This window comes from Phyllobates terribilis, unplaced genomic scaffold (assembly GCF_046119375.1).
Source record: "Phyllobates terribilis strain yellow unplaced genomic scaffold, ASM4611937v1 Scaffold_1__5_contigs__length_1240528914, whole genome shotgun sequence".
NCBI classification, from domain to species: domain Eukaryota; kingdom Metazoa; phylum Chordata; class Amphibia; order Anura; family Dendrobatidae; genus Phyllobates; species Phyllobates terribilis.
Genome location: NW_027362761.1, coordinates 842,289,014 through 842,310,494, shown reverse-complemented (window position 1 = coordinate 842,310,494; position 21,481 = coordinate 842,289,014).

Sequence of the window (21,481 nt, the reverse complement as noted above, 5' to 3'; positions counted from 1 at the left end):
CTGCATGGCTCTTGTAAGGGGCATTGCAAGTTGCTCCGTTCTAATTTTTGGCAGCTTTTGCTGGGAAAGCATAAGCAAATACTATGGGACACCCACTCCCCAATAATGGGACTTATGTTTGTAATATGCTGTACTGCATGGCTCTTGAAAGGGACATTGCAAGTTGCTCCGTCCTAATTTTTGGCAGCTTTTGCTGCGAAAGCATAAGCAAATACTATGGGACACCCACTCCCCAATAATGGGACTTATGTTTGTAATATGCTGTACTGCATGGCTCTTGTAAGGGGCATTGCAAGTTGCTCCATCCTAATTTTTGGCAGCTTTTGCTGGGAAAGCATAAGCAAATACTATAGGACACCCACTCCCCAATAATGGGACTTATGTTGGTAATATGCTGTACTGCATGGCTCTTGTAAGGGGCATTGCAAGTTGCTCCGTCCTAATTTTTGACAGCTTTTGCTTGGAAAGCATAAGCAAATACTATGGGACACCCACTCCCCAATAAAGGAACTTATGTTTGTAATATGCTGTACTGCATGGCTCTTGTAAGGGACATTGCAAGTTGCTCCGTCCTAATTTTTGGCAGCTTTTGCTGGGAAAGCATAAGCAAATACTATGGGACACCCACTCCCCAATAATGGGACTTATGTTTGTAATATGCTGTACTGCATGGCTCTTGTAAGGGACATTGCAAGTTGCTCCGTCCTAATTTTTGGCAGCTTTTGCTGCGAAAGCATAAGCAAATACTATGGGACACCCACTCCCCAATAATGGGACTTATGTTTGTAATATGCTGTACTGCATGGCTCTTGTAAGGGGCATTGCAAGTTGCTCCATCCTAATTTTTGGCAGCTTTTGCTGGGAAAGCATAAGCAAATACTATAGGACACCCACTCCCCAATAATGGGACTTATGTTGGTAATATGCTGTACTGTATGGCTCTTGTAAGGGGCATTGCAAGTTGCTCCGTCCTAATTTTTGGCAGCTTTTGCTGGGAAAGCATAAGCAAATACTATGGGACACCAACTCCCCAATAATGGGACTTATGTTTGTAATATGCTGTACTGCATGGCTCTTGTAAGGGGCATTGCAAGTTGCTCCGTCCTAATTTTTGGCAGCTTTTGCTTGGAAAGCATAAGCAAATACTATGGGACACCCACTCCCCAATAATGGGACTTATGTTTGTAATATGCTGTACTGCATGGCTCTTGTAAGGGGCATTGCAAGTTGCTCCGTCCTAATTTTTGGCAGCTTTTGCTGGGAAAGCATAAGCAAATACTATAGGACACCCACTCCCCAATAATGGGACTTATGTTTGTAATATGCTGTACTGCATGGCCCTTGTAAGGGGCATTGCAAGTTGCTCCGTCCTAATTTTTTTCAGCTTTTGCTGGGAAAGCATAAGCAAATACTATGGGACATTCACTCCCCAATAATGGGACTTATGTTTGTAATATGCTGTACTGCATGGATCTTGTAAGGGGCATTGCAAGTTGCTCTGTCCTAATTTTTGGCAGCTTTTGCTAGGAAAGCATAAGCAAATACTATGGGAAACCCACTCCCCAATAATGGGACTTATGTTTGTAATATGCTGTACTGCATGGCTCTTGTAAGGGACATTGCAAGTTGCTCCGTCCTAATTTTTGGCAGCTTTTGCTTGGAAAGCATAAGCCAATACTATGGGACACCCACTCCCCAATAATGGGACTTATGTTTGTAATATGCTGTACTGCTTGGCTCTTGTAAGGGGCATTGCAAGTTGCTCCGTCCTAATTTTTGGCAGCTTTTGCTGGGAAAGCATAAGCAAATACTATGGGACACCCACTCCCCAATAATGGGACTTATGTTTGTAATATGCTGTACTGCATGGCTCTTGTAAGGGGCATTGCAAGTTGCTCCGTCCTAATTTTTGGCAGCTTTTGCTGGGAAAGCATAAGCAAATACTATGGGACACCCACTCCCCAATAATGGGACTTATGTTTGTAATATGCTGTACTGCATGGCTCTTGTAAGGGGCATTGCAAGTTGCTCTGTCCTAATTTTTGGCAGCTTTTGCTGGGAAAGCATAAGCAAATACTATGGGACACCCACTCCCCAATAATGGGACTTATGTTTGTAATATGCTGTACTGCATGGCTCTTGTAAGGGGCATTGCAAGTTGCTCTGTCCTAATTTTTGGCAGCTTTTGCTGGGAAAGCATAAGCAAATACTATGGGACACCCACTCCCCAATAATGGGACTTATGTTTGTAATATGCTGTACTGCATGGCTCTTGTAAGGGGCATTGCAAGTTGCTCCGTCCTAATTTTTGGCAGCTTTTGCTGGGACAGCATAAGCAAATACTATGGGACACCCACTCCCCAATAATGGGACTTATGTTTGTAATATGCTGTACTGCATGGCTCTTGTAAGGGGCATTGCAAGTTGCTCCGTCCTAATTTTTGGCAGCTTTTGCTTGGAAAGCATGAGCAAATACTATGGGACACCCACTCCCCAATAATGGGACTTATGTTTGTAATATGCTGTACTGCATGGCTCTTGTAAGGGGCATTGCAACTTGCTCTGTCCTAATTTTTGGCAACTTTTGCTGGGAAAGCATAAGCAAATACTATGGGACACCCACTCCCCAATAATGGGACTTATGTTTGTAATATGCTGTACTGCATGGCTCTTCTAAGGGGCATTGCAAGTTGCTCCGTCCTAATTTTTGGCAGCTTTTGCATGGAAAGCATAAGCAAATACTATGGGACACCCACTCCCCAATAAAGGAACTTATGTTTGTAATATGCTGTACTGCATGGCTCTTGTAAGGGGCATTGCAAGTTGCTCCGTCCTAATTTTTGGCAGCTTTTGCTGGGAAAGCATAAGCAAATACTATGGGACACCCACTCCCCAATAATGGGACTTATGTTTGTAATATGCTGTACTGCATGGCTCTTGTAAGGGGCATTGCAAGTTGCTCCGTCCTAATTTTTGGCAGCTTTTGCTGGGAAAGCATAAGCAAATACTATGGGACACCCACTCCCCAATAATGGGACTTATGTTTGTAATATGCTGTACTGCATGGCTCTTGTAAGGGGCATTGCAAGTTGCTCTGTCCTAATTTTTGGCAGCTTTTGCTGGGAAAGCATAAGCAAATACTATGGGACACCCACTCCCCAATAATGGGACTTATGTTTGTAATATGCTGTACTGCATGGCTCTTGTAAGGGGCATTGCAAGTTGCTCTGTCCTAATTTTTGGCAGCTTTTGCTGGGAAAGCATAAGCAAATACTATGGGACACCCACTCCCCAATAATGGGACTTATGTTTGTAATATGCTGTACTGCATGGCTCTTGTAAGGGGCATTGCAAGTTGCTCCGTCCTAATTTTTGGCAGCTTTTGCTGGGACAGCATAAGCAAATACTATGGGACACCCACTCCCCAATAATGGGACTTATGTTTGTAATATGCTGTACTGCATGGCTCTTGTAAGGGGCATTGCAAGTTGCTCCGTCCTAATTTTTGGCAGCTTTTGCTTGGAAAGCATGAGCAAATACTATGGGACACCCACTCCCCAATAATGGGACTTATGTTTGTAATATGCTGTACTGCATGGCTCTTGTAAGGGGCATTGCAACTTGCTCTGTCCTAATTTTTGGCAACTTTTGCTGGGAAAGCATAAGCAAATACTATGGGACACCCACTCCCCAATAATGGGACTTATGTTTGTAATATGCTGTACTGCATGGCTCTTCTAAGGGGCATTGCAAGTTGCTCCGTCCTAATTTTTGGCAGCTTTTGCATGGAAAGCATAAGCAAATACTATGGGACACCCACTCCCCAATAAAGGAACTTATGTTTGTAATATGCTGTACTGCATGGCTCTTGTAAGGGGCATTGCAAGTTGCTCCGTCCTAATTTTTGGCAGCTTTTGCTGGGAAAGCATAAGCAAATACTATGGGACACCCACTCCCCAATAATGGGACTTATGTTTGTAATATGCTGTACTGCATGGCTCTTGTAAGGGACATTGCAAGTTGCTCCGTCCTAATTTTTGGCAGCTTTTGCTGCGAAAGCATAAGCAAATACTATGGGACACCCACTCCCCAATAATGGGACTTATGTTTGTAATATGCTGTACTGCATGGCTCTTGTAAGGGGCATTGCAAGTTGCTCCATCCTAATTTTTGGCAGCTTTTGCTGGGAAAGCATAAGCAAATACTATAGGACACCCACTCCCCAATAATGGGACTTATGTTGGTAATATGCTGTACTGCATGGCTCTTGTAAGGGGCATTGCAAGTTGCTCCGTCCTAATTTTTGACAGCTTTTGCTTGGAAAGCATAAGCAAATACTATGGGACACCCACTCCCCAATAAAGGAACTTATGTTTGTAATATGCTGTACTGCATGGCTCTTGTAAGGGACATTGCAAGTTGCTCCGTCCTAATTTTTGGCAGCTTTTGCTGGGAAAGCATAAGCAAATACTATGGGACACCCACTCCCCAATAATGGGACTTATGTTTGTAATATGCTGTACTGCATGGCTCTTGTAAGGGACATTGCAAGTTGCTCCGTCCTAATTTTTGGCAGCTTTTGCTGCGAAAGCATAAGCAAATACTATGGGACACCCACTCCCCAATAATGGGACTTATGTTTGTAATATGCTGTACTGCATGGCTCTTGTAAGGGGCATTGCAAGTTGCTCCATCCTAATTTTTGGCAGCTTTTGCTGGGAAAGCATAAGCAAATACTATAGGACACCCACTCCCCAATAATGGGACTTATGTTTGTAATATGCTGTACTGCATGGCTCTTGTAAGGGGCATTGCAAGTTGCTCCGTCCTAATTTTTGGCAGCTTTTGCTTGGAAAGCATAAGCAAATACTATGGGACACCCACTCCCCAATAATGGGACTTATGTTTGTAATATGCTGTACTGCATGGCTCTTGTAAGGGGCATTGCAAGTTGCTCCGTCCTAATTTTTGGCAGCTTTTGCTGGGAAAGCATAAGCAAATACTATAGGACACCCACTCCCCAATAATGGGACTTATGTTTGTAATATGCTGTACTGCATGGCCCTTGTAAGGGGCATTGCAAGTTGCTCCGTCCTAATTTTTTTCAGCTTTTGCTGGGAAAGCATAAGCAAATACTATGGGACATTCACTCCCCAATAATGGGACTTATGTTTGTAATATGCTGTACTGCATGGATCTTGTAAGGGGCATTGCAAGTTGCTCTGTCCTAATTTTTGGCAGCTTTTGCTAGGAAAGCATAAGCAAATACTATGGGAAACCCACTCCCCAATAATGGGACTTATGTTTGTAATATGCTGTACTGCATGGCTCTTGTAAGGGACATTGCAAGTTGCTCCGTCCTAATTTTTGGCAGCTTTTGCTTGGAAAGCATAAGCCAATACTATGGGACACCCACTCCCCAATAATGGGACTTATGTTTGTAATATGCTGTACTGCATGGCTCTTGTAAGGGGCATTGCAAGTTGCTCCGTCCTAATTTTTGGCAGCTTTTGCTGCGAAAGCATAAGCAAATACTATGGGACACCCACTCCCCAATAATGGGACTTATGTTTGTAATATGCTGTACTGCATGGCTCTTGTAAGGGGCATTGCAAGTTGCTCCATCCTAATTTTTGGCAGCTTTTGCTGGGAAAGCATAAGCAAATACTATAGGACACCCACTCCCCAATAATGGGACTTATGTTGGTAATATGCTGTACTGTATGGCTCTTGTAAGGGGCATTGCAAGTTGCTCCGTCCTAATTTTTGGCAGCTTTTGCTGGGAAAGCATAAGCAAATACTATGGGACACCCACTCCCCAATAATGGGACTTATGTTTGTAATATGCTGTACTGCATGGCTCTTGTAAGGGGCATTGCAAGTTGCTCCGTCCTAATTATTGGCAGCTTTTGCTTGGAAAGCATAAGCAAATACTATGGGACACCCACTCCCCAATAATGGGACTTATGTTTGTAATATGCTGTACTGCATGGCTCTTGTAAGGGGCATTGCAAGTTGCTCCGTCCTAATTTTTGGCAGCTTTTGCTGGGAAAGCATAAGCAAATACTATGGGACACCCACTCCCCAATAATGGGACTTATGTTTGTAATATGCTGTACTGCATGGATCTTGTAAGGGGCATTGCAAGTTGCTCTGTCCTAATTTTTGGCAGCTTTTGCTGGGAAAGCATAAGCAAATACTATGGGACACCCACTCCCCAATAATGGGACTTATGTTTGTAATATGCTGTACTGCTTGGCTCTTGTAAGGGGCATTGCAAGTTGCTCCGTCCAAATTTTTGGCAGCTTTTGCTGGGAAAGCATAAGCAAATACTATGGGACACCCACTCCCCAATAATGGGACTTATGTTTGTAATATGCTGTACTGCATGGCTCTGGTAAGGGGCATTGCAAGTTGCTCCGTCCTAATTTTTGGCAGCTTTTGCTCGGGAAGCATAAGCAAATACTATAGGACACCCACTCCCCAATAATGGGACTTATGTTTGTAATATGCTGTACTGCATGGCTCTTGTAAGGGGCATTGCAAGTTGCTCCGTCCTAATTTTTGGCAGTTTTTGCTGGGAAAGCATAAGCAAATACTCTGGGACACCCACTCCCCAATAATTGGACTTTTGTTTGTAATATGCTGTACTGCATGGCTCTTGTAAGGGGCATTGCAAGTTGCTCCGTCCTAATTTTTGGCAGCTTTTGCTGGGAAAGCATAAGCAAATACTATGGGACACCCACTCCCCAATAATGGGACTTATGTTTGTAATATGCTGTACTGCATGGCTCTTGTAAGGGCATTGCAAGTTGCTCCGTCCTAATTTTTGGCAGCTTTTGCTGGGAAAGCATAAGCAAATACTATGGGACACCCACTCCCCAATAATGGGACTTATGTTTGTAATATGCTGTACTGCATGGCTCTTGTAAGGGGCATTGCAAGTTGCTCCATCCTAATTTTTGGCAGCTTTTGCTTGGAAAGCATAAGCAAATACTATGGGACACCCACTCCCCAATAATGGGACTTATGTTTGTAATATGCTGTACTGCATGGCTCTTGTGAGGGGCATTGTAAGTTGCTCCATCCTAATTTTTGGCAGCTTTTGCTGGGAAAGCATAAGCAAATACTATGGGACACCAACTCCCCAATAATGGGACTTATGTTTGTAATATGCTGTACTGCATGGTTCTTGTAAGGGGCATTGCAAGTTGCTCCGTCCTAATTTTTGGCAGCTTTTGCTGGGAAAGCATAAGCAAATACTATGGGACACCGACTCCCCAATAATGGGACTTATGTTTGTAATATGCTGTACTGCATGGCCCTTGTAAGGGGCATTGCAAGTTGCTCCGTCCTAATTTTTTTCAGCTTTTGCTGGGAAAGCATAAGCAAATACTATGGGACATTCACTCCCCAATAATGGGACTTATGTTTGTAATATGCTGTACTGCATGGATCTTGTAAGGGGCATTGCAAGTTGCTCTGTCCTAATTTTTGGCAGCTTTTGCTAGGAAAGCATAAGCAAATACTATGGGACACCCACTCCCCAATAATGGGACTTATGTTTGTAATATGCTGTACTGCTTGGCTCTTGTAAGGGACATTGCAAGTTGCTCCGTCCTAATTTTTGGCAGCTTTTGCTTGGAAAGCATAAGCCAATACTATGGGACACCCACTCCCCAATAATGGGACTTATGTTTGTAATATGCTGTACTGCATGGCTCTTGTAAGGGGCATTGCAAGTTGCTCCGTCCTAATTTTTGGCAGCTTTTGCTGGGAAAGCATAAGCAAATACTATGGGACACCCACTCCCCAATAATGGGACTTATGTTTGTAATATGCTGTACTGCATGGCTCTTGTAAGGGACATTGCAAGTTGCTCCGTCCTAATTTTTGGCAGCTTTTGCTGCGAAAACATAAGCAAATACTATGGGACACCCACTCCCCAATAATGGGACTTATGTTTGTAATATGCTGTACTGCATGGCTCTTGTAAGGGGCATTGCAAGTTGCTCCATCCTAATTTTTGGCAGCTTTTGCTGGGAAAGCATAAGCAAATACTATAGGACACCCACTCCCCAATAATGGGACTTATGTTGGTAATATGCTGTACTGTATGGCTCTTGTAAGGGGCATTGCAAGTTGCTCCGTCCTAATTTTTGGCAGCTTTTGCTGGGAAAGCATAAGCAAATACTATGGGACACCCACTCCCCAATAATGGGACTTATGTTTGTAATATGCTGTACTGCATGGCTCTTGTAAGGGGCATTGCAAGTTGCTCCGTCCTAATTATTGGCAGCTTTTGCTTGGAAAGCATAAGCAAATACTATGGGACACCCACTCCCCAATAATGGGACTTATGTTTGTAATATGCTGTACTGCATGGCTCTTTTAAGGGGCATTGCAAGTTGCTCCGTCCTAATTTTTGGCAGCTTTTGCTGGGAAAGCATAAGCAAATACTATGGGACACCCACTCCCCAATAATGGGACTTATGTTTGTAATATGCTGTACTGCATGGCTCTTGTAAGGGGCATTGCAAGTTGCTCCGTCCTAATTTTTGGCAGCTTTTGCTGGGAAAGCATAAGCAAATACTATGGGACACCCACTCCCCAATAATGGGACTTATGTTTGTAATATGCTGTACTGCATGGATCTTGTAAGGGGCATTGCAAGTTGCTCTGTCCTAATTTTTGGCAGCTTTTGCTGGGAAAGCATAAGCAAATACTATGGGACACCCACTCCCCAATAATGGGACTTATGTTTGTAATATGCTGTACTGCTTGGCTCTTGTAAGGGGCATTGCAAGTTGCTCCGTCCTAATTTTTGGCAGCTTTTGCTGGGAAAGCATAAGCAAATACTATGGGACACCCACTCCCCAATAATGGGACTTATGTTTGTAATATGCTGTACTGCATGGCTCTGGTAAGGGGCATTGCAAGTTGCTCCGTCCTAATTTTTGGCAGCTTTTGCTCGGGAAGCATAAGCAAATACTATAGGACACCCACTCCCCAATAATGGGACTTATGTTTGTAATATGCTGTACTGCATGGCTCTTGTAAGGGGCATTGCAAGTTGCTCCGTCCTAATTTTTGGCAGTTTTTGCTGGGAAAGCATAAGCAAATACTATGGGACACCCACTCCCCAATAATTGGACTTATGTTTGTAATATGCTGTACTGCATGGCTCTTGTAAGGGGCATTGCAAGTTGCTCCGTCCTAATTTTTGGCAGCTTTTGCTGGGAAAGCATAAGCAAATACTATGGGACACCCACTCCCCAATAATGGGACTTATGTTTGTAATATGCTGTACTGCATGGCTCTTGTAAGGGCATTGCAAGTTGCTCTGTCCTAATTTTTGGCAGCTTTTGCTGGGAAAGCATAAGCAAATACTATGGGACACCCACTCCCCAATAATGGGACTTATGTTTGTAATATGCTGTACTGCATGGCTCTTGTAAGGGGCATTGCAAGTTGCTCCGTCCTAATTTTTGGCAGCTTTTGCTTGGAAAGCATAAGCAAATACTATGGGACACCCCCTCCCCAATAATGGGACTTATGTTTGTAATATGCTGTACTGCATGGCTCTTGTGAGGGGCATTGTAAGTTGCTCCGTCCTAATTTTTGGCAGCTTTTGCTAGGAAAGCATAAGCAAATACTATGGGACACCAACTCCCCAATAATGGGACTTATGTTTGTAATATGCTGTACTGCATGGCTCTTGTAAGGGGCATTGCAAGTTGCTCCGTCCTAATTTTTGGCAGCTTTTGCTGGGAAAGCATAAGCAAATACTATGGGACACCCACTCCCCAATAATGGGACTTATGTTTGTAATATGCTGTACTGCATGGCTCTTGTAAGGGGCATTGCAAGTTGCTCTGTCCTAATTTTTGGCAGCTTTTGCTGGGAAAGCATAAGCAAATACTATGGGACACCCACTCCCCAATAATGGGACTTATGTTTGTAATATGCTGTACTGCATGGCTCTTGTAAGGGGCATTGCAAGTTGCTCCGTCCTAATTTTTGGCAGCTTTTGCTGGGACAGCATAAGCAAATACTATGGGACACCCACTCCCCAATAATGGGACTTATGTTTGTAATATGCTGTACTGAATGGCTCTTGTAAGGGGCATTGCAAGTTGCTCCATCCTAATTTTTGGCAGCTTTTGCTTGGAAAGCATGAGCAAATACTATGGGACACCCACTCCCCAATAATGGGACTTATGTTTGTAATATGCTGTACTGCATGGCTCTTGTAAGGGGCATTGCAAGTTGCTCCGTCCTAATTTTTGGCAGTTTTTGCTGGGAAAGCATAAGCAAATACTATGGGACACCCACTCCCCAATAATTGGACTTATGTTTGTAATATGCTGTACTGCATGGCTCTTGTAAGGGGCATTGCAAGTTGCTCCGTCCTAATTTTTGGCAGCTTTTGCTGGGAAAGCATAAGCAAATACTATGGGACACCCACTCCCCAATAATGGGACTTATGTTTGTAATATGCTGTACTGCATGGCTCTTGTAAGGGCATTGCAAGTTGCTCCGTCCTAATTTTTGGCAGCTTTTGCTGGGAAAGCATAAGCAAATACTATGGGACACCCACTCCCCAATAATGGGACTTATGTTTGTAATATGCTGTACTGCATGGCTCTTGTAATTGGCATTGCAAGTTGCTCCGTCCTAATTTTTGGCAGCTTTTGCTTGGAAAGCATAAGCAAATACTATGGGACACCCACTCCCCAATAATGGGACTTATGTTTGTAATATGCTGTACTGCATGGCTCTTGTGAGGGGCATTGTAAGTTGCTCCGTCCTAATTTTTGGCAGCTTTTGCTGGGAAAGCATAAGCAAATACTATGGGACACCAACTCCCCAATAATGGTACTTATGTTTGTAATATGCTGTACTGCATGGCTCTTGTAAGGGGCATTGCAAGTTGCTCCGTCCTAATTTTTTGGCAGCTTTTGCTGGGAAAGCATAAGCAAATACTTTGGGACACCCACTCCCCAATAATGGGACTTATGTTTGTAATATGCTGTACTGCATGGCTCTTGTAAGGGGCATTGCAAGTTGCTCTGTCCTAATTTTTGGCAGCTTTTGCTGGGAAAGCATAAGCAAATACTATGGGACACCCACTCCCCAATAATGGGACTTATGTTTGTAATATGCTGTACTGCATGGCTCTTGTAAGGGGCATTGCAAGTTGCTCCGTCCTAATTTTTGGCAGCTTTTGCTGGGACAGCATAAGCAAATACTATGGGACACCCACTCCCCAATAATGGGACTTATGTTTGTAATATGCTGTACTGAATGGCTCTTGTAAGGGGCATTGCAAGTTGCTCCGTCCTAATTTTTGGCAGCTTTTGCTTGGAAAGCATGAGCAAATACTATGGGACACCCACTCCCCAATAATGGGACTTATGTTTGTAATATGCTGTACTGCATGGCTCTTGTAAGGGGCATTGCAACTTGCTCTGTCCTAATTTTTGGCAACTTTTGCTGGGAAAGCATAAGCAAATACTATGGGACACCCACTCCCCAATAATGGGACTTATGTTTGTAATATGCTGTACTGCATGGCTCTTGTAAGGGGCATTGCAAGTTGCTCCGTCCTAATTTTTGGCAGCTTTTGCTTGGAAAGCATAAGCAAATACTATGGGACACCGACTCCCCAATAAAGGAACTTATGTTTGTAATATGCTGTACTGCATGGCTCTTGTAAGGGGCATTGCAAGTTGCTCCGTCCTAATTTTTGGCAGCTTTTGCTGGGAAAGCATAAGCAAATACTATTGGACACCCACTCCCCAATAATGGGACTTATGTTTGTAATATGCTGTACTGCATGGCTCTTGTAAGGGCATTGCAAGTTGCTCCGTCCTAATTTTTGGCAGCTTTTGCTGGGAAAGCATAAGCAAATACTATGGGACACCCACTCCCCAATAATGGGACTTATGTTTGTAATATGCTGTACTGCATGGCTCTTGTAAGGGGCATTGCAAGTTGCTCCATCCTAATTTTTGGCAGCTTTTGCTTGGAAAGCATAAGCAAATACTATGGGACACCCACTCCCCAATAATGGGACTTATGTTTGTAATATGCTGTACTGCATGGCTCTTGTGAGGGGCATTGTAAGTTGCTCCATCCTAATTTTTGGCAGCTTTTGCTGGGAAAGCATAAGCAAATACTATGGGACACCAACTCCCCAATAATGGGACTTATGTTTGTAATATGCTGTACTGCATGGTTCTTGTAAGGGGCATTGCAAGTTGCTCCGTCCTAATTTTTGGCAGCTTTTGCTGGGAAAGCATAAGCAAATACTATGGGACACCGACTCCCCAATAATGGGACTTATGTTTGTAATATGCTGTACTGCATGGCCCTTGTAAGGGGCATTGCAAGTTGCTCCGTCCTAATTTTTTTCAGCTTTTGCTGGGAAAGCATAAGCAAATACTATGGGACATTCACTCCCCAATAATGGGACTTATGTTTGTAATATGCTGTACTGCATGGATCTTGTAAGGGGCATTGCAAGTTGCTCTGTCCTAATTTTTGGCAGCTTTTGCTAGGAAAGCATAAGCAAATACTATGGGACACCCACTCCCCAATAATGGGACTTATGTTTGTAATATGCTGTACTGCATGGCTCTTGTAAGGGACATTGCAAGTTGCTCCGTCCTAATTTTTGGCAGCTTTTGCTTGGAAAGCATAAGCCAATACTATGGGACACCCACTCCCCAATAATGGGACTTATGTTTGTAATATGCTGTACTGCATGGCTCTTGTAAGGGGCATTGCAAGTTGCTCCGTCCTAATTTTTGGCAGCTTTTGCTGGGAAAGCATAAGCAAATACTATGGGACACCCACTCCCCAATAATGGGACTTATGTTTGTAATATGCTGTACTGCATGGCTCTTGTAAGGGACATTGCAAGTTGCTCCGTCCTAATTTTTGGCAGCTTTTGCTGCGAAAACATAAGCAAATACTTTGGGACACCCACTCCCCAATAATGGGACTTATGTTTGTAATATGCTGTACTGCATGGCTCTTGTAAGGGGCATTGCAAGTTGCTCCATCCTAATTTTTGGCAGCTTTTGCTGGGAAAGCATAAGCAAATACTATAGGACACCCACTCCCCAATAATGGGACTTATGTTGGTAATATGCTGTACTGTATGGCTCTTGTAAGGGGCATTGCAAGTTGCTCCGTCCTAATTTTTGGCAGCTTTTGCTGGGAAAGCATAAGCAAATACTATGGGACACCCACTCCCCAATAATGGGACTTATGTTTGTAATATGCTGTACTGCATGGCTCTTGTAAGGGGCATTGCAAGTTGCTCCGTCCTAATTATTGGCAGCTTTTGCTTGGAAAGCATAAGCAAATACTATGGGACACCCACTCCCCAATAATGGGACTTATGTTTGTAATATGCTGTACTGCATGGCTCTTGTAAGGGGCATTGCAAGTTGCTCCGTCCTAATTTTTGGCAGCTTTTGCTGGGAAAGCATAAGCAAATACTATGGGACACCCACTCCCCAATAATGGGACTTATGTTTGTAATATGCTGTACTGCATGGATCTTGTAAGGGGCATTGCAAGTTGCTCTGTCCTAATTTTTGGCAGCTTTTGCTGGGAAAGCATAAGCAAATACTATGGGACACCCACTCCCCAATAATGGGACTTATGTTTGTAATATGCTGTACTGCTTGGCTCTTGTAAGGGGCATTGCAAGTTGCTCCGTCCTAATTTTTGGCAGCTTTTGCTGGGAAAGCATAAGCAAATACTATGGGACACCCACTCCCCAATAATGGGACTTATGTTTGTAATATGCTGTACTGCATGGCTCTTGTAAGGGGCATTGCAAGTTGCTCCGTCCTAATTTTTGGCAGCTTTTGCTCGGGAAGCATAAGCAAATACTATAGGACACCCACTCCCCAATAATGGGACTTATGTTTGTAATATGCTGTACTGCATGGCTCTTGTAAGGGGCATTGCAAGTTGCTCCGTCCTAATTTTTGGCAGTTTTTGCTGGGAAAGCATAAGCAAATACTATGGGACACCCACTCCCCAATAATTGGACTTATGTTTGTAATATGCTGTACTGCATGGCTCTTGTAAGGGGCATTGCAAGTTGCTCCGTCCTAATTTTTGGCAGCTTTTGCTGGGAAAGCATAAGCAAATACTATGGGACACCCACTCCCCAATAATGGGACTTATGTTTGTAATATGCTGTACTGCATGGCTCTTGTAAGGGCATTGCAAGTTGCTCTGTCCTAATTTTTGGCAGCTTTTGCTGGGAAAGCATAAGCAAATACTATGGGACACCCACTCCCCAATAATGGGACTTATGTTTGTAATATGCTGTACTGCATGGCTCTTGTAAGGGGCATTGCAAGTTGCTCCGTCCTAATTTTTGGCAGCTTTTGCTTGGAAAGCATAAGCAAATACTATGGGACACCCCCTCCCCAATAATGGGACTTATGTTTGTAATATGCTGTACTGCATGGCTCTTGTGAGGGGCATTGTAAGTTGCTCCGTCCTAATTTTTGGCAGCTTTTGCTGGGAAAGCATAAGCAAATACTATGGGACACCAACTCCCCAATAATGGGACTTATGTTTGTAATATGCTGTACTGCATGGCTCTTGTAAGGGGCATTGCAAGTTGCTCCGTCCTAATTTTTGGCAGCTTTTGCTGGGAAAGCATAAGCAAATACTATGGGACACCCACTCCCCAATAATGGGACTTATGTTTGTAATATGCTGTACTGCATGGCTCTTGTAAGGGGCATTGCAAGTTGCTCTGTCCTAATTTTTGGCAGCTTTTGCTGGGAAAGCATAAGCAAATACTATGGGACACCCACTCCCCAATAATGGGACTTATGTTTGTAATATGCTGTACTGCATGGCTCTTGTAAGGGGCATTGCAAGTTGCTCCGTCCTAATTTTTGGCAGCTTTTGCTGGGACAGCATAAGCAAATACTATGGGACACCCACTCCCCAATAATGGGACTTATGTTTGTAATATGCTGTACTGAATGGCTCTTGTAAGGGGCATTGCAAGTTGCTCCGTCCTAATTTTTGGCAGCTTTTGCTTGGAAAGCATGAGCAAATACTATGGGACACCCACTCCCCAATAATGGGACTTATGTTTGTAATATGCTGTACTGCATGGCTCTTGTAAGGGGCATTGCAAGTTGCTCCGTCCTAATTTTTGGCAGTTTTTGCTGGGAAAGCATAAGCAAATACTATGGGACACCCACTCCCCAATAATTGGACTTATGTTTGTAATATGCTGTACTGCATGGCTCTTGTAAGGGTCATTGCAAGTTGCTCCGTCCTAATTTTTGGCAGCTTTTGCTGGGAAAGCATAAGCAAATACTATGGGACACCCACTCCCCAATAATGGGACTTATGTTTGTAATATGCTGTACTGCATGGCTCTTGTAAGGGCATTGCAAGTTGCTCCGTCCTAATTTTTGGCAGCTTTTGCTGGGAAAGCATAAGCAAATACTATGGGACACCCACTCCCCAATAATGGGACTTATGTTTGTAATATGCTGTACTGCATGGCTCTTGTAAGGGGCATTGCAAGTTGCTCCGTCCTAATTTTTGGCAGCTTTTGCTTGGAAAGCATAAGCAAATACTATGGGACACCCACTCCCCAATAATGGGACTTATGTTTGTAATATGCTGTACTGCATGGCTCTTGTGAGGGGCATTGTAAGTTGCTCCGTCCTAATTTTTGGCAGCTTTTGCTGGGAAAGCATAAGCAAATACTATGGGACACCAACTCCCCAATAATGGTACTTATGTTTGTAATATGCTGTACTGCATGGCTCTTGTAAGGGGCATTGCAAGTTGCTCCATCCTAATTTTTTGGCAGCTTTTGCTGGGAAAGCATAAGCAAATACTTTGGGACACCCACTCCCCAATAATGGGACTTATGTTTGTAATATGCTGTACTGCATGGCTCTTGTAAGGGGCATTGCAAGTTGCTCTGTCCTAATTTTTGGCAGCTTTTGCTGGGAAAGCATAAGCAAATACTATGGGACACCCACTCCCCAATAATGGGACTTATGTTTGTAATATGCTGTACTGCATGGCTCTTGTAAGGGGCATTGCAAGTTGCTCCGTCCTAATTTTTGGCAGCTTTTGCTGGGACAGCATAAGCAAATACTATGGGACACCCACTCCCCAATAATGGGACTTATGTTTGTAATATGCTGTACTGAATGGCTCTTGTAAGGGGCATTGCAAGTTGCTCCGTCCTAATTTTTGGCAGCTTTTGCTTGGAAAGCATGAGCAAATACAATGGGACACCCACTCCCCAATAATGGGACTTATGTTTGTAATATGCTGTACTGCATGGCTCTTGTAAGGGGCATTGCAACTTGCTCTGTCCTAATTTTTGGCAACTTTTGCTGGGAAAGCATAAGCAAATACTATGGGACACCCACTCCCCAATAATGGGACTTATGTTTGTAATATGCTGTACTGCATGGCTCTTGTAAGGGGCATTGCAAGTTGCTCCGTCCTAATTTTTGGCAGCTTTTGCTTGGAAAGCATAAGCAAATACTATGGGACACCGACTCCCCAATAAAGGAACTTATGTTTGTAATATGCTGTACTGCATGGCTCTTGTAAGGGGCATTGCAAGTTGCTCCGTCCTAATTTTTGGCAGCTTTTGCTGGGAAAGCATAAGCAAATACTATGGGACACCCACTCCCCAATAATGGGACTTATGTTTGTAATATGCTGTACTGCATGGCTCTTGTAAGGGACATTGCAAGTTGCTCCGTCCTAATTTTTGGCAGCTTTTGCTGCGAAAGCATAAGCAAATACTATGGGACACCCACTCCCCAATAATGGGACTTATGTTTGTAATATGCTGTACTGCATGGCTCTTGTAAGGGGCATTGCAAGTTGCTCCATCCTAATTTTTGGCAGCTTTTGCTGGGAAAGCATAAGCAAATACTATAGGACACCCACTCCCCAATAATGGGACTTATGTTGGTAATATGCTGTACTGCATGGCTCTTGTAAGGGGCATTGCAAGTTGCTCCGTCCTAATTTTTGACAGCTTTTGCTTGGAAAGCATAAGCAAATACTATGGGACACCCACTCCCCAATAAAGGAACTTATGTTTGTAATATGCTGTACTGCATGGCTCTTGTAAGGGACATTGCAAGTTGCTCCGTCCTAATTTTTGGCAGCTTTTGCTGGGAAAGCATAAGCAAATACTATGGGACACCCACTCCCCAATAATGGGACTTATGTTTGTAATATGCTGTACTGCATGGCTCTTGTAAGGGGCATTGCAAGTTGCTCCGTCCTAATTTTTGGCAGCTTTTGCTGGGAAAGCATAAGCAAATACTATGGGACACCCACTCCCCAATAATGGGACTTATGTTTGTAATATGCTGTACTGCATGGCTCTTGTAAGGGGCATTGCAAGTTGCTCCGTCCTAATTTTTGGCAGCTTTTGCTGGGAAAGCATAAGCAAATACTATGGGACACCCACTCCCCAATAATGGGACTTATGTTTGTAATATGCTGTACTGCATGGATCTTGTAAGGGGCATTGCAAGTTGCTCTGTCCTAATTTTTGGCAGCTTTTGCTGGGAAAGCATAAGCAAATACTATGGGACACCCACTCCCCAATAATGGGACTTATGTTTGTAATATGCTGTACTGCTTGGCTCTTGTAAGGGGCATTGCAAGTTGCTCCGTCCTAATTTTTGGCAGCTTTTGCTGGGAAAGCATAAGCAAATACTATGGGACACCCACTCCCCAATAATGGGACTTATGTTTGTAATATGCTGTACTGCATGGCTCTGGTAAGGGGCATTGCAAGTTGCTCCGTCCTAATTTTTGGCAGCTTTTGCTCGGGAAGCATAAGCAAATACTATAGGACACCCACTCCCCAATAATGGGACTTATGTTTGTAATATGCTGTACTGCATGGCTCTTGTAAGGGGCATTGCAAGTTGCTCCGTCCTAATTTTTGGCAGTTTTTGCTGGGAAAGCATAAGCAAATACTATGGGACACCCACTCCCCAATAATTGGACTTATGTTTGTAATATGCTGTACTGCATGGCTCTTGTAAGGGGCATTGCAAGTTGCTCCGTCCTAATTTTTGGCAGCTTTTGCTGGGAAAGCATAAACAAATACTATGGGACACCCACTCCCCAATAATGGGACTTATGTTTGTAATATGCTGTACTGCATGGCTCTTGTAAGGGCATTGCAAGTTGCTCCGTCCTAATTTTTGGCAGCTTTTGCTGGGAAAGCATAAGCAAATACTATGGGACACCCACTCCCCAATAATGGGACTTTATTTGTAATATGCTGTACTGCATGGCTCTTGTAAGGGGCATTGCAAGTTGCTCCGTCCTAATTTTTGGCAGCTTTTGCTTGGAAAGCATAAGCAAATACTATGGGACACCCACTCCCCAATAATGGGACTTATGTTTGTAATATGCTGTACTGCATGGCTCTTGTGAGGGGCATTGTAAGTTGCTCCGTCCTAATTTTTGGCAGCTTTTGCTGGGAAAGCATAAGCAAATACTATGGGACACCCACTCCCCAATAATGGGACTTATGTTTGTAATATGCTGTACTGCATGGCTCTTGTAAGGGGCATTGCAAGTTGCTCCGTCCTAATTTTTGGCAGCTTTTGCTGGGACAGCATAAGCAAATACTATGGGACACCCACTCCCCAATAATGGGACTTATGTTTGTAATATGCTGTACTGAATGGCTCTTGTAAGGGGCATTGCAAGTTGCTCCGTCCTAATTTTTGGCAGCTTTTGCTTGGAAAGCATGAGCAAATACTATGGGACACCCACTCCCCAATAATGGGACTTATGTTTGTAATATGCTGTACTGCATGGCTCTTGTAAGGGGCATTGCAAGTTGCTCCGTCCTAATTTTTGGCAGTTTTTGCTGGGAAAGCATAAGCAAATACTATGGGACACCCACTCCCCAATAATTGGACTTATGTTTGTAATATGCTGTACTGCATGGCTCTTGTAAGGGGCATTGCAAGTTGCTCCGTCCTAATTTTTGGCAGCTTTTGCTGGGAAAGCATAAGCAAATACTATGGGACACCCACTCCCCAATAATGGGACTTATGTTTGTAATATGCTGTACTGCATGGCTCTTGTAAGGGCATTGCAAGTTGCTCCGTCCTAATTTTTGGCAGCTTTTGCTGGGAAAGCATAAGCAAATACCATGGGACACCCACTCCCCAATAATGGGACTTATGTTTGTAATATGCTGTACTGCATGGCTCTTGTAAGGGGCATTGCAAGTTGCTCCGTCCTAATTTTTGGCAGCTTTTGCTTGGAAAGCATAAGCAAATACTATGGGACACCCACTCCCCAATAATGGGACTTATGTTTGTAATATGCTGTACTGCATGGCTCTTGTGAGGGGCATTGTAAGTTGCTCCGTCCTAATTTTTGGCAGCTTTTGCTGGGAAAGCATAAGCAAATACTATGGGACACCAACTCCCCAATAATGGTACTTATGTTTGTAATATGCTGTACTGCATGGCTCTTGTAAGGGGCATTGCAAGTTGCTCCGTCCTAATTTTTTGGCAGCTTTTGCTGGGAAAGCATAAGCAAATACTTTGGGACACCCACTCCCCAATAATGGGACTTATGTTTGTAATATGCTGTACTGCATGGCTCTTGTAAGGGGCATTGCAAGTTGCTCTGTCCTAATTTTTGGCAGCTTTTGCTGGGAAAGCATAAGCAAATACTATGGGACACCCACTCCCCAATAATGGGACTTATGTTTGTAATATGCTGTACTGCATGGCTCTTGTAAGGGGCATTGCAAGTTGCTCCGTCCTAATTTTTGGCAGCTTTTGCTGGGACAGCATAAGCAAATACTATGGGACACCCACTCCCCAATAATGGGACTTATGTTTGTAATATGCTGTACTGAATGGCTCTTGTAAGGGGCATTGCAAGTTGCTCCGTCCTAATTTTTGGCAGCTTTTGCTTGGAAAGCATGAGCAAATACTATGGGACACCCACTCCCCAATAATGGGACTTATGTTTGTAATATGCTGTACTGCATGGCTCTTGTAAGGGGCATTGCAACTTGCTCTGTCCTAATTTTTGGCAACTTTTGCTGGGAAAGCATAAGCAAATACTATGGGACACCCACTCCCCAATAATGGGACTTATGTTTGTAATATGCTGTACTGCATGGCTCTTGTAAGGGGCATTGCAAGTTGCTCCGTCCTAATTTTTGGCAGCTTTTGCTTGGAAAGCATAAGCAAATACTATGGGACACCGACTCCCCAATAAAGGAACTTATGTTTGTAATATGCTGTACTGCATGGCTCTTGTAAGGGGCATTGCAAGTTGCTCCGTCCTAATTTTTGGCAGCTTTTGCTGGGAAAGCATAAGCAAATACTATGGGACACCCACTCCCCAATAATGGGACTTATGTTTGTAATATGCTGTACTGCATGGCTCTTGTAAGGGACATTGCAAGTTGCTCCGTCCTAATTTTTGGCAGCTTTTGCTGCGAAAGCATAAGCAAATACTATGGGACACCCACTCCCCAATAATGGGACTTATGTTTGTAATATGCTGTACTGCATGGCTCTTGTAAGGGGCATTGCAAGTTGCTCCATCCTAATTTTTGGCAGCTTTTGCTGGGAAAGCATAAGCAAATACTATAGGACACCCACTCCCCAATAATGGGACTTATGTTGGTAATATGCTGTACTGCATGGCTCTTGTAAGGGGCATTGCAAGTTGCTCCGTCCTAATTTTTGACAGCTTTTGCTTGGAAAGCATAAGCAAATACTATGGGACACCCACTCCCCAATAAAGGAACTTATGTTTGTAATATGCTGTACTGCATGGCTCTTGTAAGGGACATTGCAAGTTGCTCCGTCCTAATTTTTGGCAGCTTTTGCTGGGAAAGCATAAGCAAATACTATGGGACACCCACTCCCCAATAATGGGACTTATGTTTGTAATATGCTGTACTGCATGGCTCTTGTAAGGGGCATTGCAAGTTGCTCCATCCTAATTTTTGGCAGCTTTTGCTGGGAAAGCATAAGCAAATACTATAGGACACCCACTCCCCAATAATGGGACTTATGTTGGTAATATGCTGTACTGTATGGCTCTTGTAAGGGGCATTGCAAGTTGCTCCGTCCTAATTTTTGGCAGCTTTTGCTGGGAAAGCATAAGCAAATACTATGGGACACCCACTCCCCAATAATGGGACTTATGTTTGTAATATGCTGTACTGCATGGCTCTTGTAAGGGGCATTGCAAGTTGCTCCGTCCTAATTTTTGGCAGCTTTTGCTTGGAAAGCATAAGCAAATACTATGGGACACCCACTCCCCAATAATGGGACTTATGTTTGTAATATGCTGTACTGCATGGCTCTTGTAAGGGGCATTGCAAGTTGCTCCGTCCTAATTTTTGGCAGCTTTTGCTGGGAAAGCATAA